We start from the raw sequence: 19,373 nt of genomic DNA, 5'->3' as shown, positions 1-19,373 counted from the left end.
TGTCAGGTATATAGTATGGTAGATACAGACTGTACGGGCTCCTGTCAGGTATATATTATTGTAGATATAGACTGTACGGGCTCCTGTCAGGTCTATAGTATGGTAGATACAGACTGTATGGGCTCCTGTCAGGTCTATAGTATGGTAGATACAGACTGTATGGGCTCCTGTCAGGTATATAGTATGGTAGATACAGACTGTACGGGCTCCTGTCAGGTATATAGTATGGTAGATACAGACTGTACGGCTCCTGTCAGGTGTATATTATTGTAGATATAGACTGTACGGGCTCCTGTCAGGTATATAGTATTGTAGATATAGACTGTACGGGCTCCTGTCAGGTATATAGTATGGTAGATACAGACTGTACGGGCTCCTGTCAGGTATATATTATTGTAGATATAGACTGTACGGGCTCCTGTCAGGTGTATATTATTGTAGATATGGACTGTACGGGCTCCTGTCAGGTATATATTATTGTAGATATAGACTGTACGGGCTCCTGTCAGGTATATAGTATGGTAGATACAGACTGTACGGGCTCCTGTCAGGTATATATTATTGTAGATATAGACTGTACGGGCTCCTGTCAGGTATATATTATTGTAGATATAGACTGTACGGGCTCCTGTCAGGTATATATTATTGTAGATATAGACTGTACAGGCCCCTGTCAGGTATATATTATTGTAGCTATAGACTGTACGGGCTCCTGTCAGGTATATATTATTGTAGATATAGACTGTACGGGCTCCTGTCAGGTATATATTATTGTAGATATAGACTGTACGGGCCCCTGTCAGGTATATATTATTGTAGATACAGAGTGTATGGGCTCCTGTCAGGTATATAGTATGGTAGATACAGACTGTACGGGCTCCTGTCAGGTATATATTATTGTAGATATAGACTGTACGGGCTCCTGTCAGGTATATATTATTGTAGATATAGACTGTACGGGCCCCTGTCAGGTATATATTATTGTAGATATAGACTGTACGGGCTCCTGTCAGGTATATATTATTGTAGATATAGACTGTACGGGCTCCTGTCAGGTATATATTATTGTAGATATAGACTGTATGGGCTCCTGTCAGGTATATATTATTGTAGATACAGACTGTACGGGCTCCTGTCAGGTATATATTATTGTAGATACAGACTGTACGGGCTCCTGTCAGGTATATATTATTGTAGATATAGACTGTACGGGCTCCTGTCAGGTATATAGTATTGTAGATACAGACTGTACGGGCTCCTGTCAGGTGTATATTATTGTAGATACAGACTGTACGGGCTCCTGTCAGGTATATATTATGGTAGATACAGACTGTACGGGCGCCTGTCAGGTATATAGTATGGTAGATACAGACTGTACGGGCTCCTGTCAGGTATATATTATTGTAGATATAGACTGTACGGGCTCCTGTCAGGTATATATTATTGTAGATATAGACTGTACGGGCTCCTGTCAGGTATATATTATTGTAGATATAGACTGTACGGGCTCCTGTCAGGTGTATATTATTGTAGATATAGACTGTACGGGCTCCTGTCAGGTATATATTATTGTAGATACAGACTGTACGGGCTCCTGTCAGGTATATATTATTGTTACCATAGTCCTAAATACAAACCACAGGCTATGAGTCACTTCAAAAATTCTAATAAGTCACATATTCCATCGTGTGATACCACAATAGAAACAGAAGTGAAGAAAAGTTGAGCTAATATTAAAAAAGTAATAATTTTATTGATACAAAATTTTAAACAGTAAAACGAAACATAAGACATGGGGAGGAAAAGATATTTTTACAGGGAGGGAGGGGGTTTAAACCACCAGACAAGAGAAAACACGACTGCACTGTACCACAAGAGGGGTTTAAACAAATATACCCAATAGCAATAATATATGATGGTAATAAAGAGATTTGAGCAGACTAGATAATCTCATGCAAATATATCATAATGTAAAACCAGGTATGACTTACTAAGGCATAAAAATGTCCTATAAACAGGTAAAGTGACCAGGCACCATATAGGTAGGTATCTATCCTACCTACAAGGCAAGGAAAAAACCTGCTAATGTGGAGGCGAGTACTATCACCATAGGGTGCAGGAATGGAAACCCACCCAATAGGGTAAAGAAAGGCCAAGTAGTGAATTACCTGTAATCAGATGCAGTGGTATCTAGTGCAGAGGGGTAGTGCAGCCACAGTTCCCCTGCGCCCGACAAGCGCTGTTTCGCCGTAGCTTCTTCAATAGGGGCGAGGACAGGGTTCAGAAGGTGTGAGGGGTTTTTATAGTGTACAAGGGTGGCGCTGATTGAACCGACAGAATCCTGTGCAGCTTCCAATTGCGCGCGCTATAGGGCCGTCCCACCAAAGCCAAAGGGACTTCCGAGTCTGCGCACCGTGACACGCAGTGGAACGCACTGCGGTCACGTGATCGCGCTTCTCGGAAGTCAGAGGCGGGGTACGGACCCCGCGCGTGCGCATTGCCGCCAAGGAACCAGAACCATGGAAGAAATGATGAAGCGAGTGTTCTGGGAGGGTTGAAGCTGCGCGCGCATACAGGGGCCGTCCCACCCAACCGAAGGGGACTACCGAGCATGCGCACCGTGGCACGCAGTGGAACACACTGCGGTCACGTGATTAGCGCCTCTCGGGAGTCAGGGGGAAAGCACAGACCCTGCGCGTGCGCAGTACCACTCCCAGGTACACCAAAAAGAAGAAAACTGGGCAAGCATCTATGGACCTACGTAAGTGTACCTATAGGGGACCGAAGCACATAATATAAAATAAAGTAAGGTGAATGTACTGGGCAATAGAAAAAGGCTGGGGAAATACTGTGATGTAAATAAATAAAAATAAAGTGCGAGAAAAAATAAATAGAAAGGGGACAGGAATAGTGGAGTGGGTTAAAGGGCCATAAAAATAGATGTCACTACCCGGGATACCCCTATATCTACATATAAGGGCACATATATGCGTACCCAAGGCCGTGTGCATCCCCATATACCTACAAGCAGATTATAGACCTGCAGGGAAGATTAAACAAGACAGCGAACACTAAAAGGACAGAATAAGTGTAACTAATTAAATAATGATAAAACCAAATACCACTACCCGGAATACATCTATATCAATATATAAGGGCACAAATATGTGCACCTCAAACAGCATGCATGCCCCTATACCTACGGGCAGATCATAGATGAAGCGCTCCAATGGGCAAGAGCTAGCTAGGTGAAACTAATATAAATCATAGTAAAACTAGATACCACTACACGGGATATGTCTATATCTATGTATATGGGCACAAATATGCGTACCTGAGACAACATGCATCCCCATATACCTACAGGCAGAACATTAATGTAAAGCTCCAATGGGCAAAGGGAAGGGGAGGGGGGGGGGAGAAACTAATCACCGTGAATATAATATTAATTACTATTAAATAGAAAAAAATATAAAATGAAATTAATAGGGTCAGAAAATTAATTTAATGGTGAAGTGAAGATATCTGTGAACCGTGTAGAAGGTAAACAGTGAGGAAGAAGGGGACATGATGAAGTAATGTGGGTAATGAGATACATAGTATCGACGAGTGACAAGTGTATGTGATACAAATCCATCATCAATAAGGGTGAACATTCAGGATAGAGCTCACTCAAACCCCTAGATGGTAATAAGATGAACCAAAATACCGTCTGTACGCAGAAAAGGAAAAGGACGAGGAGGGGGGTGGAAGGAAACAATCCCTGCCCAAGGGCACCCGGATATATAATTCCAATACTAACGACTATGGGGTAATAGTAATAACAAAATTGTTAAAGAATGGCAAAACACCTAAAAAGTGATGACAACTATATAAAACTGAATGCTTTATAGTCCAAATGTTAGAACTCAATCCATTAGTTTCTTTTCCAGAGATGCAGCCAAATGTAGGGCGTCCAGAATCCTGCCTGAAGAAAGAATGAACTAGTACATCGGAACCAGACATCCAGCTGGAATCCAACCACGGCACAGACAGGGAACCAAGGCGACAAGGCACAAGGACCGGGAACAACGCCACAGACACACAGAACCACCTAAGGTAAGAACGTCACAGTTAATACATACACTAACATTAAAAGACCAAAAAAGGAGTGTATAAAATCACTAAAAAACACATAAATGGAAAACTACAATAAAAACACCTAAAAACCGGTCCTTAAGAATTCAAGTATGCAGTTACAAAAATGAATTAAAGCCAAAGCTTTCATTGAGGCCACATGGGGTGATTGTGCCAAGTCTATAAATCCACTTGCTTTCTAATTGTGCTAGGGACTTGGCCAAGTCCCCTCCACGTGTCCCCAAATTGATCTGGTCAATGGCTTTAAAGGGACTCTGTCACCTGAATTTGGCGGGACTGGTTTTGGGTCATATGGGCGGAGTTTTCGAGTGTTTGATTCACCCTTTCCTTACCCGCTGGCTGCATGCTGGCTGCAATATTGGATTGAAGTTCATTCTCTGTCCTCCATATTACACGCCTGCGCAAAAGCAATCTTGCCTTGCGCAGGCGTGTACTACGGAGGACAGAGAATGAACTTCAATCCAATATTGCAGCCAGCATGCAGCCAGCGGGTAAGGAAAGGGTGAATCAAACACCCGAAAACTCCGCCCATATGACCCAAAACCAGTCCCGCCAAATTCAGGTGACAGAGTCCCTTTAAAAAGTAAACCTTTAGGGTTACAATTATGTCTGATTTTGAAATGGCGCGGTAAGGTCTTTAAAAGGGATAGATCTTGAATGGTTTTGGCCTTTTCTATGTCCCTAACATGTTCCCGTACCCGAAGTTTCTCTAGTCACCTTCCACGACAGCCACTTCGGAGGTTGTCTTCCCCGCCCTAATAGGGGACAGGAACACAAGAGGTTAAATACCCCTCCCCTTCCTGCACCGCCAGTGTTTTCCTGTCCCCTATGGGGCATGAAGAGTTTCTGAAGGGGCTGCCGTGGCCGGCGACGGAGCTCCACTTACCCAGAAGCCGGGCGGCATGAAGGTCGGGTTTCCCTCCTTGATAATGCCGCTCCCGTCTCCTCTCTTCGGAGCGACTCGGGACCCTCCCGCCCCTCCGGCGCTCCCTTTGGGGGCAATGCGGGGCGGTGATGTGCTTGCCGGGGGCCTCCTGCAGCCCCCCGGTTCCCTCCTCCACAGCTGCAGCGCTGGAGGTGGCGCGCGTCCCGGGCTGGGGCCGGAGAGCCTGATGACTTCCGGGTTAAAGCGCGCCACTTCCGGTTCAACCAGGAAGCGTGCCATGGAGCGCACGCCGGCCGGCAATGGCGTCCAGCAGCAGAAGCACGCCATACAAACAGCGTCGGGGGCGTTCTTGGACCTACCCCAATCGGGCCACACGTGGGGGGAGGAGCACTGCACGCTGGACCACCGATCCTTATAAAAAGATCCGGGTAGCAAGGTAAGCTGTCTGACTGTTAGCAACCTGACGGACATGGACAGTGACAGACCCCCTTGCTCTGCATCTGCAGATGCCAGCGTTCCCCCTCCTACCAAAGTAAGTAGCAGGTGTTGGGCCCAGCTATCCCCTATATACATATGTGCTTTTATGTATATATGTATATATAGATATTCCTCTAAGTGGCTTAGCAAACCCTCTCTCTCTCTCTCTCTCTCTCTCTCTCTCTCTCTCTCTCTTAGGGAGAAAAGGTTTCCGACCCTAAAAAGTCAAGCCGCAAATGCAAAGTGTGTACGGCCAAACTCCCATCAACATACGGGAAAAAGCTCTGCCAATCCTGTACGGATGAGGTCCTGCGCGCCGAACAACCCTCGCTGTTGGATAGCATTAGATCCCTCATTAAAGATGAGGTCCATTCTTCTATGGCTACCTTCTCTCAGATGTCGGTGCCTCAGCCACCCCCTCCAAAAAAGAGGAAAAAAGCCCCAGTAGAATCCGACCCGGACTCGGGAGAAATCCAGTCCTCAGGTTCAGAGGATAACTGGGAAAACGAAGGCTCCACTTCTACCCCCACCTGTAGATCAGAAAACAAAAAATATTATTTTAGTTCTGAGGACATGAGTGAACTAATCGGTTTAGTAAGAAGCACCATGGGGGTAGAGGATGAAGAAGTTACACTCACAGTACATGATGAGATGTTTGAGGGTCTGAAACCCAAAGACCAAAAAGGGTTCCCGGTGCATAAGAACTTACGAGATCTAATTCTGCATGAATGGGACCTCCCTGAAAAAGGTCTGACTATACCATCGGAACTGAAAAACCGGTACCCATTAGATGGGGATAACTCCTTATGGGAGACCCCGAAAGTAGATGTCCAGGTGTCTAGGGTAACTAAAAAAACTGCCCTCCCCTTTGAGGACTCTTCGCAACTCAAGGATCCGATGGATCGTAAAATAGAGAGTTTATTAAAAAAGTCCTGGGACACCTCCACAAATCTGCTAAAATCTAATATAGCCTCTACTTGCGTGGCCAGATCTCTATTTATCTGGTTACGCAAACTTGAGGATCACTTGACTCAAGGCACCCCAAGAGAGGAGATTTTAGACTCCCTACCCTTACTACAGAAAGCTACAGGGTTCCTAGCCGATGCATCTGCTGAATCGGTTCGAGTAGCCGCGAAAGCTGCCGTTCTCTCTAACTCGTCCAGGAGAGCACTCTGGATAAAATCCTGGGGAGGCGATTTTGTCTCCAAGTCCAAATTATGTAGCATACCCTTTCAGGGTCATAATGTATTTGGACCCGTCCTGGACGATATTTTGGATAAGGCGGCAGATAAAAAGAAATCTCTCCCTGAGCAAAAGACCCCAAAAAAACGCTTTTTTCGTCCCTCCCGTGATCAAACCTCAGAGAGGAAAAGGCAAAACGGGAAGATGGAGTTATCCTAAGGGAGGCAGGGGAAAAAATATCCTGGCCCCTCAGGCCCAGCAAACCCCAGATAAACAATGACTGTACTCCGGTCGGGGGTCGACTCTCACGATTTTTCACCGAGTGGCAAAACATCTCCGCAAATCAGTGGGTCCTTCGTACCATTCAAGAAGGATTAAAAATAGAATTCGTGAGACCACCCCCACATTGCGTAAAGATAACCTCCCTTCAAAACCCAGATCTCCAAAACTCCTTGTTACAAGATCTACAAAAATTAATACAATCAAATGTGATTTCTCAGGTGCCGAAGTTAGAGGAAGGACGTGGTCATTATTCACGCCTTTTTCTAATAACCAAGCCGTCGGGGAAGAACAGAATTATCATAAATTTGAAACCCTTAAACGATTCTGTCCGATACAGGAGATTCAAGATGGAGACAGTCAAATCCGTGATTCCCCTCATCGGTCAGGGTTGGATGATGGCGACTGTGGACCTGAGGGATGCGTACTACCATGTGCCAATCCATCCAGAGCACAGGAAATTCCTCAGGTTCGCAGTCTCCAAGGGTCACCAAATCAAACATTTTCAGTTCAATGTTCTCCCCTTCGGCATCTCTTCGGCCCCTCGGGTCTTCACAAAGATTATGGCGGAAGCGATAATCTTCATCCGTCAGCAGGGAATATGCATAGTCCCGTATCTAGACGACCTGCTTATCATGGCTCCATCTGCCTCCCGTCTGGAAACAGACGTATCAAAGTCCCTAGAGATATTACAAACCCTGGGTTGGATCCCAAATCTGGAGAAATCGGAGGTCCATCCCTCCACAAGAAGAAAATTCCTGGGGGTGCTACTGGACTCGGATGTAAGAACATCTTTTCTACCCAAAGATCATCAAATCAACCTTGTCCGCAAGGTAACCAAATTCAGAGGCCAGCGTGCACCGACCCTCAGAGAATCGATGTCTGTACTAGGGTCCCTGACCGCATGTTTACAATCGGTTTCCTGGGCCCAGGCTCACACACGAACTCTCCAGACTTATGTTCTCCTACATTCCAGGAGACGACACTCCATTGAATCAGAAGATTCTTCTCCCTGGCCATGTGAAATCGGCGCTAAAATGGTGGCTAGATTATCAAAATCTCCAGAGAGGGGTCAGCTGGGACCACCTTCCCCTAAAAACACTCCGCTCAGATGCCAGCAAAAGAGGCTGGGGTGCGGTGGTAGAGGGTTTCCACTTTCAGGGACAATGGACATCGGACATCAGCAGCAGCTCCTCGAATCTAAGAGAATTTAAAGCTGTGGAGGAGGCCCTAAAGGCATCATCAGCACTGATCAAAAATCATCACGTTCGGATTTACTCGGACAATATGACCACAGTGGCCTATCTACGACATCAGGGGGGGACAAAGTATGCCTCTCTAAAAGAAGTGGCCGCAAGAATATTCTTCTGGGCAGAGAGGAACCTTCTATCGGTCACAGCAGTACATCTGAGGGGATTGGACAACACTCAGGCGGATTTCCTCAGCAGGAAAGACGTTCATCCGGGAGAGTGGTCCCTAAACCAAGCAGTATTTCAGTCCCTAGCCGAAAAATGGGGTACTCCAGAGGTGGATTTATTCGCCAACAGGCAAAATGCGAAGGTGGAAACCTTTCTCCCTTCATTACAAAGACAAGGCACAGGGAATAGATGCCTTTTCACACCAGTGGAAATTCAACCTTGCATATGCCTTTCCTCCCATTCCCATGCTGGCGAAAACCCTGCAAAAAATCAGGACAGACGAAGTGACCACAATCTTGGTTGCCCCATTGTGGCCCGGGAGGAGTTGGTACGGCGCCCTATTAGATATGGCCCTGGAAGGTCCCTGCCTTCTACCTCAAAAGACCGATCTCCTACACCAGGGTCCTCTACTACATCCGGACCTAAACAGACTGAACTTGGCTGCATGGCTACTGAAGCCACAATCTTAAAAGCTAAAGGACTCTCAGATGACGTAATCCAGACCCTTCAAAAAAGCAGAAAGGCAGTAACCAATGCCATCTACACTAAGGTCTGGAAAAAATTTACGTCCTGGTGCTTCCCAGAAGTTCCAGACCCTTCAATCCTGATATAGCAAGGATCTTACAATTTTTACAGAAGGGCTTGGATATAGGCCTTACCCCTAGCACACTCAAAGTACAAGTATCGGCCCTTAGTAGCTTTTTTGACTCAAATTTAGCCAATCACCGCTGGATCAAGCGATTTATGACAGCCGCATCCAGAATTCGTCCTACACTCCGTACTAGGGTACCCTCCTGGGACCTCAATACTGTACTTAACGCACTAACCCAGGATCCATTCGAACCCCTGGATGCTATATCCATAAAAAACTTAACTTTGAAAACAATCTTTCTAGTCGCAATCACTACGGCTAGACGTATTGGTAAATTACAGGCCCTGTCAATACAGGAACCCTATTTAACAGTCACTGCGGATAGCATTGTACTAAAACTAGACCGATCCTTTTTACCCAAGGTGGTCTCAAATTTCCACAGAGATCAGGACATTCTACTTCCTTCTTTTTGCCCAAACCCCTCCAACCCTAAAGAACAGGCCTTCCACACCTTGGATGTTCGCAGGGTGGTTCTATTTTACTTACAACAAACTGAAGCCTGGCGAATTGATCAAAATTTATTCATTCGGTTCTCCGGACGAAATAAGGGAAAGAAGGCGGCAAAAAACACCATCGCAAACTGGATCAAACAGTCTATTTGCTTGGCTTATTCATCGCAGGGACTAGATCCACCTGCCTCTGAAGGCACACTCTACCCGAGCAATGGCAACATCGTGGGCAGAGAGGGGGAATGCCTCAGCAGAGCAGATATGCAGAGCCGCCACCTGGTCGTCCATCCATACGTTCACCAGACATTACCGGCTAAATTTCAATAGGGATTTAACGTTTGGCAGACGTGTTCTGCAGGCTGTAGTCCCTCCCTAGAGAAATTAGCTGTTGGTACTACTCCGAAGTGGCTGTCGTGGAAGGTGACTAGAGAAAATAGAATTATTCTTACCGTTAATTCGGTTTCTAGGAACCTTCCACGACAGCACTAATTTCCCTCCCTACCTGATATTCTTATTGGATGATTCCTGCACTTTTGTGGTAACTATACATGCTACTGTGTCCAGGAAAACACTGGCGGTGCAGGAAGGGGAGGGGTATTTAACCTCTTGTGTTCCTGTCCCCTATTAGGGCGGGGAAGACAACCTCCGAAGTGGCTGTCGTGGAAGGTTCCTAGAAACCGAATTAACGGTAAGAATAATTCTATTTTTACCTCCCGGGTAGTCATACCAATGTATATTAAGCCACAGGGACATGTGGCGTGATATATGACACCCATGGAGGAACATGTAAGATGTTTACGAATCTCCAGGTTCCTAGATCCCTCGGCATTGGTGAAAGAGAGCGCTTTTTTCATGTTGAGGCAGGCTTTATAGATCCCACACGGAAAAAATCCTTGGTGTAGTGGCCTATGCTGGGTTTCAATAATAGGATCATAGTGGCTACGTACTAGCAAGTCCCGTAGGTTCCTACTCCTTTTTGCCACCATAGATGGACCCGAGGGGAGAATCTTTTGAAGGATAGGGTCAGCTAAGAGAATGTTCCAATGTTTTTTGAAAATTGTTCTAAGATCATCCCAGCGGTTGTTATATGTTGTGATGAATCTTACCTGGTTCCCAGTCTCTTTGAACTTTTTTTGAGATGAGTATAGAAGGCAATCTCTGGGAGTATTTTGAGCCCTTCTGTAGCCTTTCCGAATGTTTCTTTTACTATATCCCCGTTGGAGGAACCTACCAGTAAGGTCAGCCGCTTGTTTTTCAAAATCATAATTCTCTGAGCAAATGCGTTTAGCTCTTAAAAACTGCCCTATTGGGATTCCTTTAATGATGGTAGGTAGATGGGAAGAGCTGGCATGTAGCAACGAATTCATTGCCGTGGGTTTTCTGTATAAATCTGTACATACCATGCCATTGGACACTCTGATGTTTATATCTAGAAACACTTATAGTTACACTTATTCTGTCCTTTTAGTGTTCGCTGTCTTGTTTAATCTTCCCTGCAGGTCTATCATCTGCTTGTAGGTATATGGGGATGCACACGGCCTTGGGTACGCATATATGTGCCCTTATATGTAGATATAGGGGTATCCTGGGTAGTGACATCTATTTTTATGGCCCTTTAACCCACTCCACTATTCCTGTCCCCTTTCTATTTATTTTTTCTCGCACTTTATTTTTATTTATTTACATCACAGTATTTCCCCAGCCTTTTTCTATTGCCCAGTACATTCACCTTACTTTATTTTATATTATGTGCTTCGGTCCCCTATAGGTACACTTACGTAGGTCCATAGATGCTTGCCCAGTTTTCTTCTTTTTGGTGTACCTGGGAGTGGTACTGCGCACGCGCAGGGTCCGTGCTTTCCCCCTGACTCCCGAGAGGCGCTAATCACGTGACCGCAGTGCGTTCCACTGCGTGTCACGGTGCGCAGACTCGGAAGTCCCTTTGGCTTTGGTGGGACGGCCCTATAGCGCGCGCAATTGGAAGCTGCACAGGATTCTGTCGGTTCAATCAGCGCCACCCTTGTACACTATAAAAACCCCTCACACCTTCTGAACCCTGTCCTCGCCCCTATTGAAGAAGCTACGGCGAAACAGCGCTTGTCGGGCGCAGGGGAACCGTGGCTGCACTACCCCTCTGCACTAGATACCACTGCATCTGATTACAGGTAATTCACTACTTGGCCTTTCTTTACCCTATTGGGTGGGTTTCCATTCCTGCACCCTATGGTGATAGTACTCGCCTCCACATTAGCAGGTTTTTTCCTTGCCTTGTAGGTAGGATAGATAGATACCTATATGGTGCCTGGTCACTTTACCTGTTTATAGGACATTTTTATGCCTTAGTAAGTCATACCTGGTTTTACATTATGATATATTTGCATGAGACTATCTAGTCTGCTCAAATCTCTTTATTACCATCATATATTATTGCTATTGGGTATATTTGTTTAAACCCCTCTTGTGGTACAGTGCAGTCGTGTTTTCTCTTGTCTTGTGGTTTAAACCCCCTCCCTCCCTGTAAAAATATCTTTTCCTCCCCATGTCTTATGTTTCGTTTTACTGTTTAAAATTTTGTATCAATAAAATTATTACTTTTTTAATATTAGCTCTCCTTTTCTTCACTTCTGTTTCTATATATTATTGTAGATACAGACTCTACGGGCTCCTGTCAGGTATATACAGGTCCTTCTCAAAAAATTAGCATATAGTGTTAAATTTCATTATTTACCATAATGTAATGATTACAATTAAACTTTCATATATTATAGATTCATTATCCACCAACTGAAATTTGTCAGGTCTTTTATTGTTTTAATACTGATGATTTTGGCATACAACTCCTGATAACCCAAAAAACCTGTCTCAATAAATTAGCATATTTCACCCATCCAATCAAATAAAAGTGTTTTTTAATAACAAACAAAAAAACCAACAAATAATAATGTTCAGTTATGCACTCAATACTTGGTCGGGAATCCTTTGGCAGAAATGACTGCTTCAATGCGGCGTGGCATGGAGGCAATCAGCCTGTGACACTGCTGAGATGTTATGGAGGCCCAGGATGCTTCAATAGCGGCCTTAAGCTCATCCAGAGTGTTGGGTCTTGCGTCTCTCAACTTTCTCTTCACAATATCCCACAGATTCTCTATGGGGTTCAGGTCAGGAGAGTTGGCAGGCCAATTGAGCACAGTAATACCATGGTCAGTAAACCATTTACCAGTGGTTTTGGCACTGTGAGCAGGTGCCAGGTCGTGCTGAAAAATGAAATCTTCATCTCCATAAAGCATTTCAGCCGATGGAAGCATGAAGTGCTCCAAAATCTCCTGATAGCTAGCTGCATTGACCCTGCCCTTGATGAAACACAGTGGACCAACACCAGCAGCTGACATGGCACCCCACACCATCACTGACTGTGGGTACTTGACACTGGACTTCAGGCATTTTGGCATTTCCTTCTCCCCAGTCTTCCTCCAGACTCTGGCACCTTGATTTCCGAATGACATGCAAAATTTGCTTTCATCAGAAAAAAGTACTTGGGACCACTTAGCAACAGTCCAGTGCTGCTTCTCTGTAGCCCAGTGGCTACACCTGGGGAATGCGGCACCTGTAGCCCATTTCCTGCACACGCCTGTGCACGGTGGCTCTGGATGTTTCCACACCAGACTCAGTCCACTGCTTCCTCAGGTTCCCCAAGGTCTGGAATCGGTCCTTCTCCACAATCTTCCTCAGGGTCCGGTCTCCTCTTCTCGTTGTACAGCGTTTTCTGCCACATTGTTTCCTTCCAACAGACTTACCATTGAGGTGCCTTGATACAGCACTCTGGGAACAGCCTATTTGTTGAGAAATTTCTTTCTGGGTCTTACCCTCTTGCTTGAGGGTGTCAATGATGGCCTTCTTGACATCTGTCAGGTCGCTAGTCTTACCCATGATGGGGGTTTTGAGTAATGAACCAGGCAGGGAGTTTATAAAAGCCTCAGGTATCTTTTGCATGTGTTTAGAGTTAATTAGTTGATTCAGAAGATTAAGGTAATAGGTCGTTTAGAGAACCTTTTCTTGATATGCTAATTTATTGAGACAGGTTTTTTGGGTTATCAGGAGTTGTATGCCAAAATCATCAGTATTAAAACAATAAAAGACCTGACAAATTTCAGTTGGTGGATAATGAATCTATAATATATGAAAGTTTAATTGTAATCATTACATTATGGTAAATAATGAAATTTAACACTATATGCTAATTTTTTGAGAAGGACCTGTATAGTATGGTAGATATAGACTGTACGGGCTCCTGTCAGGTATATAGTATGGTAGATACAGACTGTACGGGCTCCTGTCAGGTATATATTATTGTAGATACAGACTGTACGGGCTCCTGTCAGGTGTATATTATTGTAGATATAGACTGTATGGGCTCCTGTCAGGTATATATTATTGTAGATATAGACTGTACAGGCTCCTGTCAGGTATATAGTATGGTAGATACAGACTGTATGGGCTCCTGTCAGGTGTATATTATTGTAGATATAGACTGTACGGGCTCCTGTCAGGTATATAGTATGGTAGATACAGACTGTATGGGCTCCTGTCAGGTGTATATTATTGTAGATATAGACTGTACGGTCTCCTGTCAACGAAGCTGAAGTTGGTTTCTTATTCGTCGGTTTCTTATTCGGCATTTTTTTCTTTTCTGTTTTTTATAGGTTTAACAACAAAAAATAATCATCACAATAATAAAAGACAATGCAGCGAGGAGCCCTGATGTGAATACGCTTAAAAACGGCTACAGAAACAATAAAACTGGCACAAAAATGGGCATCAAAGTGGGCACCAAAGAGCGCTGAAGAAAGGGTTAAATGCCTTTGGGCCACTGATCTCACACTGCAGACATATAGCACAGGGAGCCCCACATCAAAACCTGTTATTTCCAGCCTGGCTCAAATGGGTTCTGGGCACCAGAACTGGCATCAAAGTGGGCAAGCAGCCCATTTTCACAGATTTGATTAAGTAACTGATGTTTTTAAGGGGGTAAATGCCTTTGGGCCACTGATACGACATTTAAGGTACACAGATAGTGATGCCCTGTATCAAACCCAGGTCCCTTCAGCCTGGCCCAAATGGGTTCTGGGCACCAGAACTGGCATCAAAGTGGGCAAACAGCCCATTTTCACAGATTTGAATAAGTAACTGATGTTTTTAAGGGGGTAAATGCCTTTGGGCCACTGATATGACACTTAAAATACACAGAAAGTGATGCCCTGCATCAAACCCAGGTCCCTCCAGCCTGGCCCAAATGGGTTCTGGGCACCAGAACTGGCATTCACGCGTGCAAACAGCCCATTTTCACAGATTTGAATAAGTAACTGATGTTTTTAAGGTGTTAAATGCCTTTGGGCCACTGATATGACACTTACAATACACAGAAAGTGATGCCCTGCATCAAACCCAGGTCCCTCCAGCCTGGCCCAAATGGGTTCTGGGCACCACATCTGGCATCAAAGTTGGCAAACGTCCCTTTTTTACAGATATTAATAAGTAACTGATGTTTTTAAGGGGGTTAAATGCCTTTGAGCCACTGATACCACAGTGCATATGTCAGGAAACAGGAAGAAGTCCTGATTACTTCAATTACACATACAGCGCTCTGAGCAGCAATTTCCTCTGCCTGCCCGCACAAGGCTGGAATTCTAAGCCACTCTTTCTCCATCCCCCCGCTATACGGCCGTAATGTACGACGAGCCTGCCAGCTTCATTGAAGAATTTATATGGCCCTGTGCTGCTGTCACAATGATGCCAAAAAATGTCTTATTGTGAGTGTAGTTTCAGAAGGACATGGCTAACTACACACACACACACTCACAATGCAGCTGCGACCCCTTTCTCTTCCCCCCACCCCTCAGCTTCACTCCTACCCGAAACAAAACCTATGATAGAGACAGGGCAACCTGATACTAATGGTGGGCAGGGTGTGGCTTTAAACTGCAGGTGACCAATCCGGCAAAGCAACCCGTTGTCCCTCCCCTCTCACTCAGGAATGCCTTTGTCTGAGACCTTGGAATAAGGTAAAGAACTGTCCGATCAGTGCATATCATTAACCAGCCCTTTAGTGATGTCACAAGCTCAGAAGTATAAGTCACTATACTCTTAGACCAGCCATCAGTCTTGGCCGGGAAGCGATCTAACACAGCTTGGCAAAGCTGTTCCATGCATCTGGATGTATTTATCCTCCTAAGGCTCCTATCACACTAGCGTCGTTTTGGAGAAAAAACGCATACTGCAAAGTTGTCTGCAGGATGCGTTTTTTTCCCCCATAGACTAACATTACCGACGTATTGCCACACGTCGCAACCGTCATGCGACGGTTGTGCCATGTTGTGGCGGACCGCCGGCACAAAAAAACGTTCAATGTAACTTTTTTTGTACGTTGTGTCCGCCATTTTCGGCCGCGCATTCGTGGCCGAAGCTCCGCCCCCTCCTCCCCGCAACTCACAATGGGGCAGCGGATGCGTGGAAAAAATGCTTCCGCTGCCCCCGTTGTGCGGCGCTTCCACAGCATGCGTCGGTACCTGGGCCCGACGCTCTGCGACGGGCCGAGCCCGACGCTAATGTGAAAGTAGCCTAAGCCACAGGCCAGCCAAGATGATACCATGACATAACCTGTAAGTTCTCTTTTCAACGTTAATCCTTTTTTATTTTGTAATCTGTAATGAACCGTATTTTCCGGCGTATAAGACGACTTTTTAACCCCTGCAAAGCATCTCAAAAGTCGGGGGTCATCTTATATGCCGGGTACGGCATGTGCAGGGAGCGGTCCTGTATGGTTCCCAGGATCTAAAGGAGAGGAGACTCTCCTTCAGGCCCTGGGATCCATATTCATGTAAAACAAAAGAATAAAAATAAAAAATATGGGATATACTTACCCTTCGGCCCGCGGCTCTCATCGGTGCAAGGGCCGGCCTCCGATCCTAAGGATGCATTGATCGAAGGACCTTCGGTGACGTCACGGTCACCCGACCAGTCACGCGACCGCGACGTCATTAAAGGTCCTTCGTTAAATGCATTCTTAGGAACGGAGGTCGCCGCTTGCGCCACTGAGAGCCACGGGCCGTCAGAGGGTAAGTATATCCCATATTTTTTTTTTTTTATTCTTTTTTTTACATGAATATGGATCCCAGGGCCTGAAGGAGAGTCTCCTCTCCTCCAGACCCTGGGAACCATCCGCACCGCACATGCTGTATAATATGACTGGGTGTATAAGATGACTCTCGTCAATATATCCCAAACTCCATATTTTATATGGAAAAGCTGGGGGTCGTCTTATATGCCCAGTCATCTTATACACCAGAAAATACTGTATATATGAATTGTCTCCTTTCTAATATCTTTTTATACTTTGTAAACACTGCCTAATTTTTCATGGAGTAAAATATTTAATTGCTAGTTTGTCTCTTCTGCTCTATAACGAACTGTGTCCTCTGAAGTGAATTGTGCTACTGATTTGGGTTGGCTCCGGACCCGTTAATCGGAGTTGGTGGCAGCATACTTTGTTCTGTGCGATTGGGAATCTTTGCAGCGATGGCAGCTTTGATAATTATTGTTCCCGCCTGTGTGGGAGTAGTTATATCGCCCTCGCTGCAGTGTGCCCAATAGCCAGTACATAGCAGGCAGCCTTTCTGGCGACTAATTACCCTAGGTGCAGTCTCTAGTCTGACCTGAGGGTCAGAGAGCTGCAAGTTCCAAACCGGAACAGGGAAGTGGAATATAGGTTAATCCCCTTCAGAAGGAACCAGGGGCAACCAAACAACCCCGGTTCATGACCAATTGGTGTGAGTAGTGGGAACGATGAAGATATCCTTCCTGGGATCCCTGTGGCTGTGAGGGAGCCTTCCAGGTATTGAAAACAGCCCTGTGCAGCAGTCGACCGTTCTTGGTGCAGACCGTCACCAGCGAGTTTGGCCTCGGTGCTGTGCTCAGCCAGGTCGACTCGGAACCAAGAGCACCCCATGTTGTACCTGAGCCGGAAGCTTCTGTCGAGGGAAGTGGCCTACTCCACCATCGAGAAGGAGTGCTGGGCCATAGTCTGGGCCCTGCAACGTTTGCAGGCCTATCTGTATGGTCGCACCTTTACTGTGGTGAACGACCACAACCCTCTGCACTGGCTAAAAGCCATGTGTGGAACCAACGGAAGGTTGCTTGTTGTGAATTCTGTTATCGAACTCCCTCCTGTGGTCATGAATGGTACTTCGGCGAGTTCTGTCCATGGACTCCCTCTGGTGGCTGTGAGTGGAGCTGCTGGTTCTGAGGTTCCTTCCACAGGTGACCTAGTTTATCCTTTGGCTGGCTGCTCTATTTAACTCTACTCAGATCGTTACTCCATTCCAGCTGTCAATGTTTTAGTACTGGTTCAGTTCGCTCTTGGATCTTTCTGGTGACCGGTCTACTCCAGCAGAAGCTAAGTCCCTGCTAGTTTATTTGTTGTTCATTGTTTTCTTGTCCAGCTTGCTATCATGATTTTGCCTTGCTAGCTGGAAGCTCTGGGATGCAGAGTGGCACCTCCGCACCGTGAGTCGGTGCGGGGGTCTTTTTGCACACTCTGCGTGGTCTTTTTGTAGTTTTTTGTGCTGACCGCAAAGATACCTTTTGTATCCTCAGTCTGTTTAGTAAGTCTGGCCTCCCTTTGCTGAAACTTGTTTCATTCCTGTGTTTGTGACTTTCATCTTAACTCACAGTCAATATTTGTGGGGGGCTGCCTTTTCCTTTGGGGAATTTCTCTGAGGCAAGGTAGGCTTTATTTCCTTTCTCTAGGGGTAGTTAGCTCTTAGGCTGTGAAGAGGCGTCTAGGCAGAGTTAGGTACGCTCCACGGCTATTTCTAGTGTGTGTGATAGGATTAGGGGTTGCGGTCAGCAGAGCTCCCACTTCCCAGAGCTTGTCCTGTGTTAGTTTAACCATCAGGTCATTCCGTGTGCTCCTAACCACCAGGTCCATAATGGTACAGCTGGCCCAAAGTGTTAATGCATCTCAATAGAGGGATAAGAGAAGTTCTGAGACCATTTTTTTTCCTCTGCAGTGTGTTTTGTCTTTCTTTTCCCCTTAACCTCTGGGTGGTTCAGGACACAGGTGTAGATATGGACATTCAAGGTCTGTCCTCTTCTGTGGATCATCTCACTGCAAGGGTACAAAGCATTCAAGATTTTGTAGTTCAGAATCCGATGTTAGAGCCTAGAATTCCAATTCCTGATTTGTTTTCTGGGGATAGATCTAAGTTCCTGAATTTCAAAAATAATTGTAAACTGTTTCTTGCTTTGAAGCCCCGCTCCTCTGGTGACCCCGTTCGGCAAGTAAAAATCATTATTTCTTTGTTGCGTGGCGACCCTCAAGACTGGGCATTTTCCCTTGCGCCAGGAGATCCTGCATTGCGTGATGTAGATGTGTTTTTTCTGGCGCTTGGATTGCTTTTTGATGAACCTAATTCAGTGGATCAGGCAGAGAAAATCTTGCTGGCTTTGTGTCAGGGTCAGGATGAAGCGGAGGTATATTGTCAGAAGTTTAGAAAGTGGTCTGTGCTTACTCAGTGGAATGAGTGTGCCCTGGCGGCAATTTTCAGAAAGGGTCTTTCTGAATCCCTTAAGGATGCTATGGTGGGATTTCCCACGCCTGCTGGTCTGAATGAGTATGTCCTTGGCCATTCAGATCGATCGGCGCTTGCGTGAGCGCAAAGCTGTGCACCATTTGGCGGTATTCTCAGCAGAGGCCTGAGCCTATGCAATGTGATAGGACTTTGACCAGAGCTAAACGGCAAGAACACAGACATCAGAATGGGCTGTGTTTTTACTGTGGTGACTCCTCTCATGCTATCTCCGATTGTCCTAAGTGCACTGAGCGGTTCGCTAGGTCT

At 45.7% G+C, this 19,373-nt stretch overlaps 1 protein-coding gene across 2 annotated transcripts in view; it reads left to right on the top strand.

Moving 5' to 3' along the window:
• LOC138662854 (oocyte zinc finger protein XlCOF22-like) overlaps positions 1-19,373 on the top strand; it is a 234,776-nt gene that overhangs the window by 523 nt on the left and 214,880 nt on the right. For both annotated transcript variants that reach the window (XM_069748838.1, XM_069748836.1), the window contains exon 2: positions 3,933-4,098. The gene's annotated coding sequence lies outside the window, so the exon portion shown is untranslated. The remainder of the gene's footprint in view (positions 1-3,932; positions 4,099-19,373) is intronic.

This window comes from Ranitomeya imitator, chromosome 2 (genome assembly GCF_032444005.1).
Source record: "Ranitomeya imitator isolate aRanImi1 chromosome 2, aRanImi1.pri, whole genome shotgun sequence".
NCBI lineage: Eukaryota > Metazoa > Chordata > Amphibia > Anura > Dendrobatidae > Ranitomeya > Ranitomeya imitator.
Note: the sequence above shows the minus strand (reverse complement) of the source record. Positions and strands in the feature narration are given on the sequence as shown.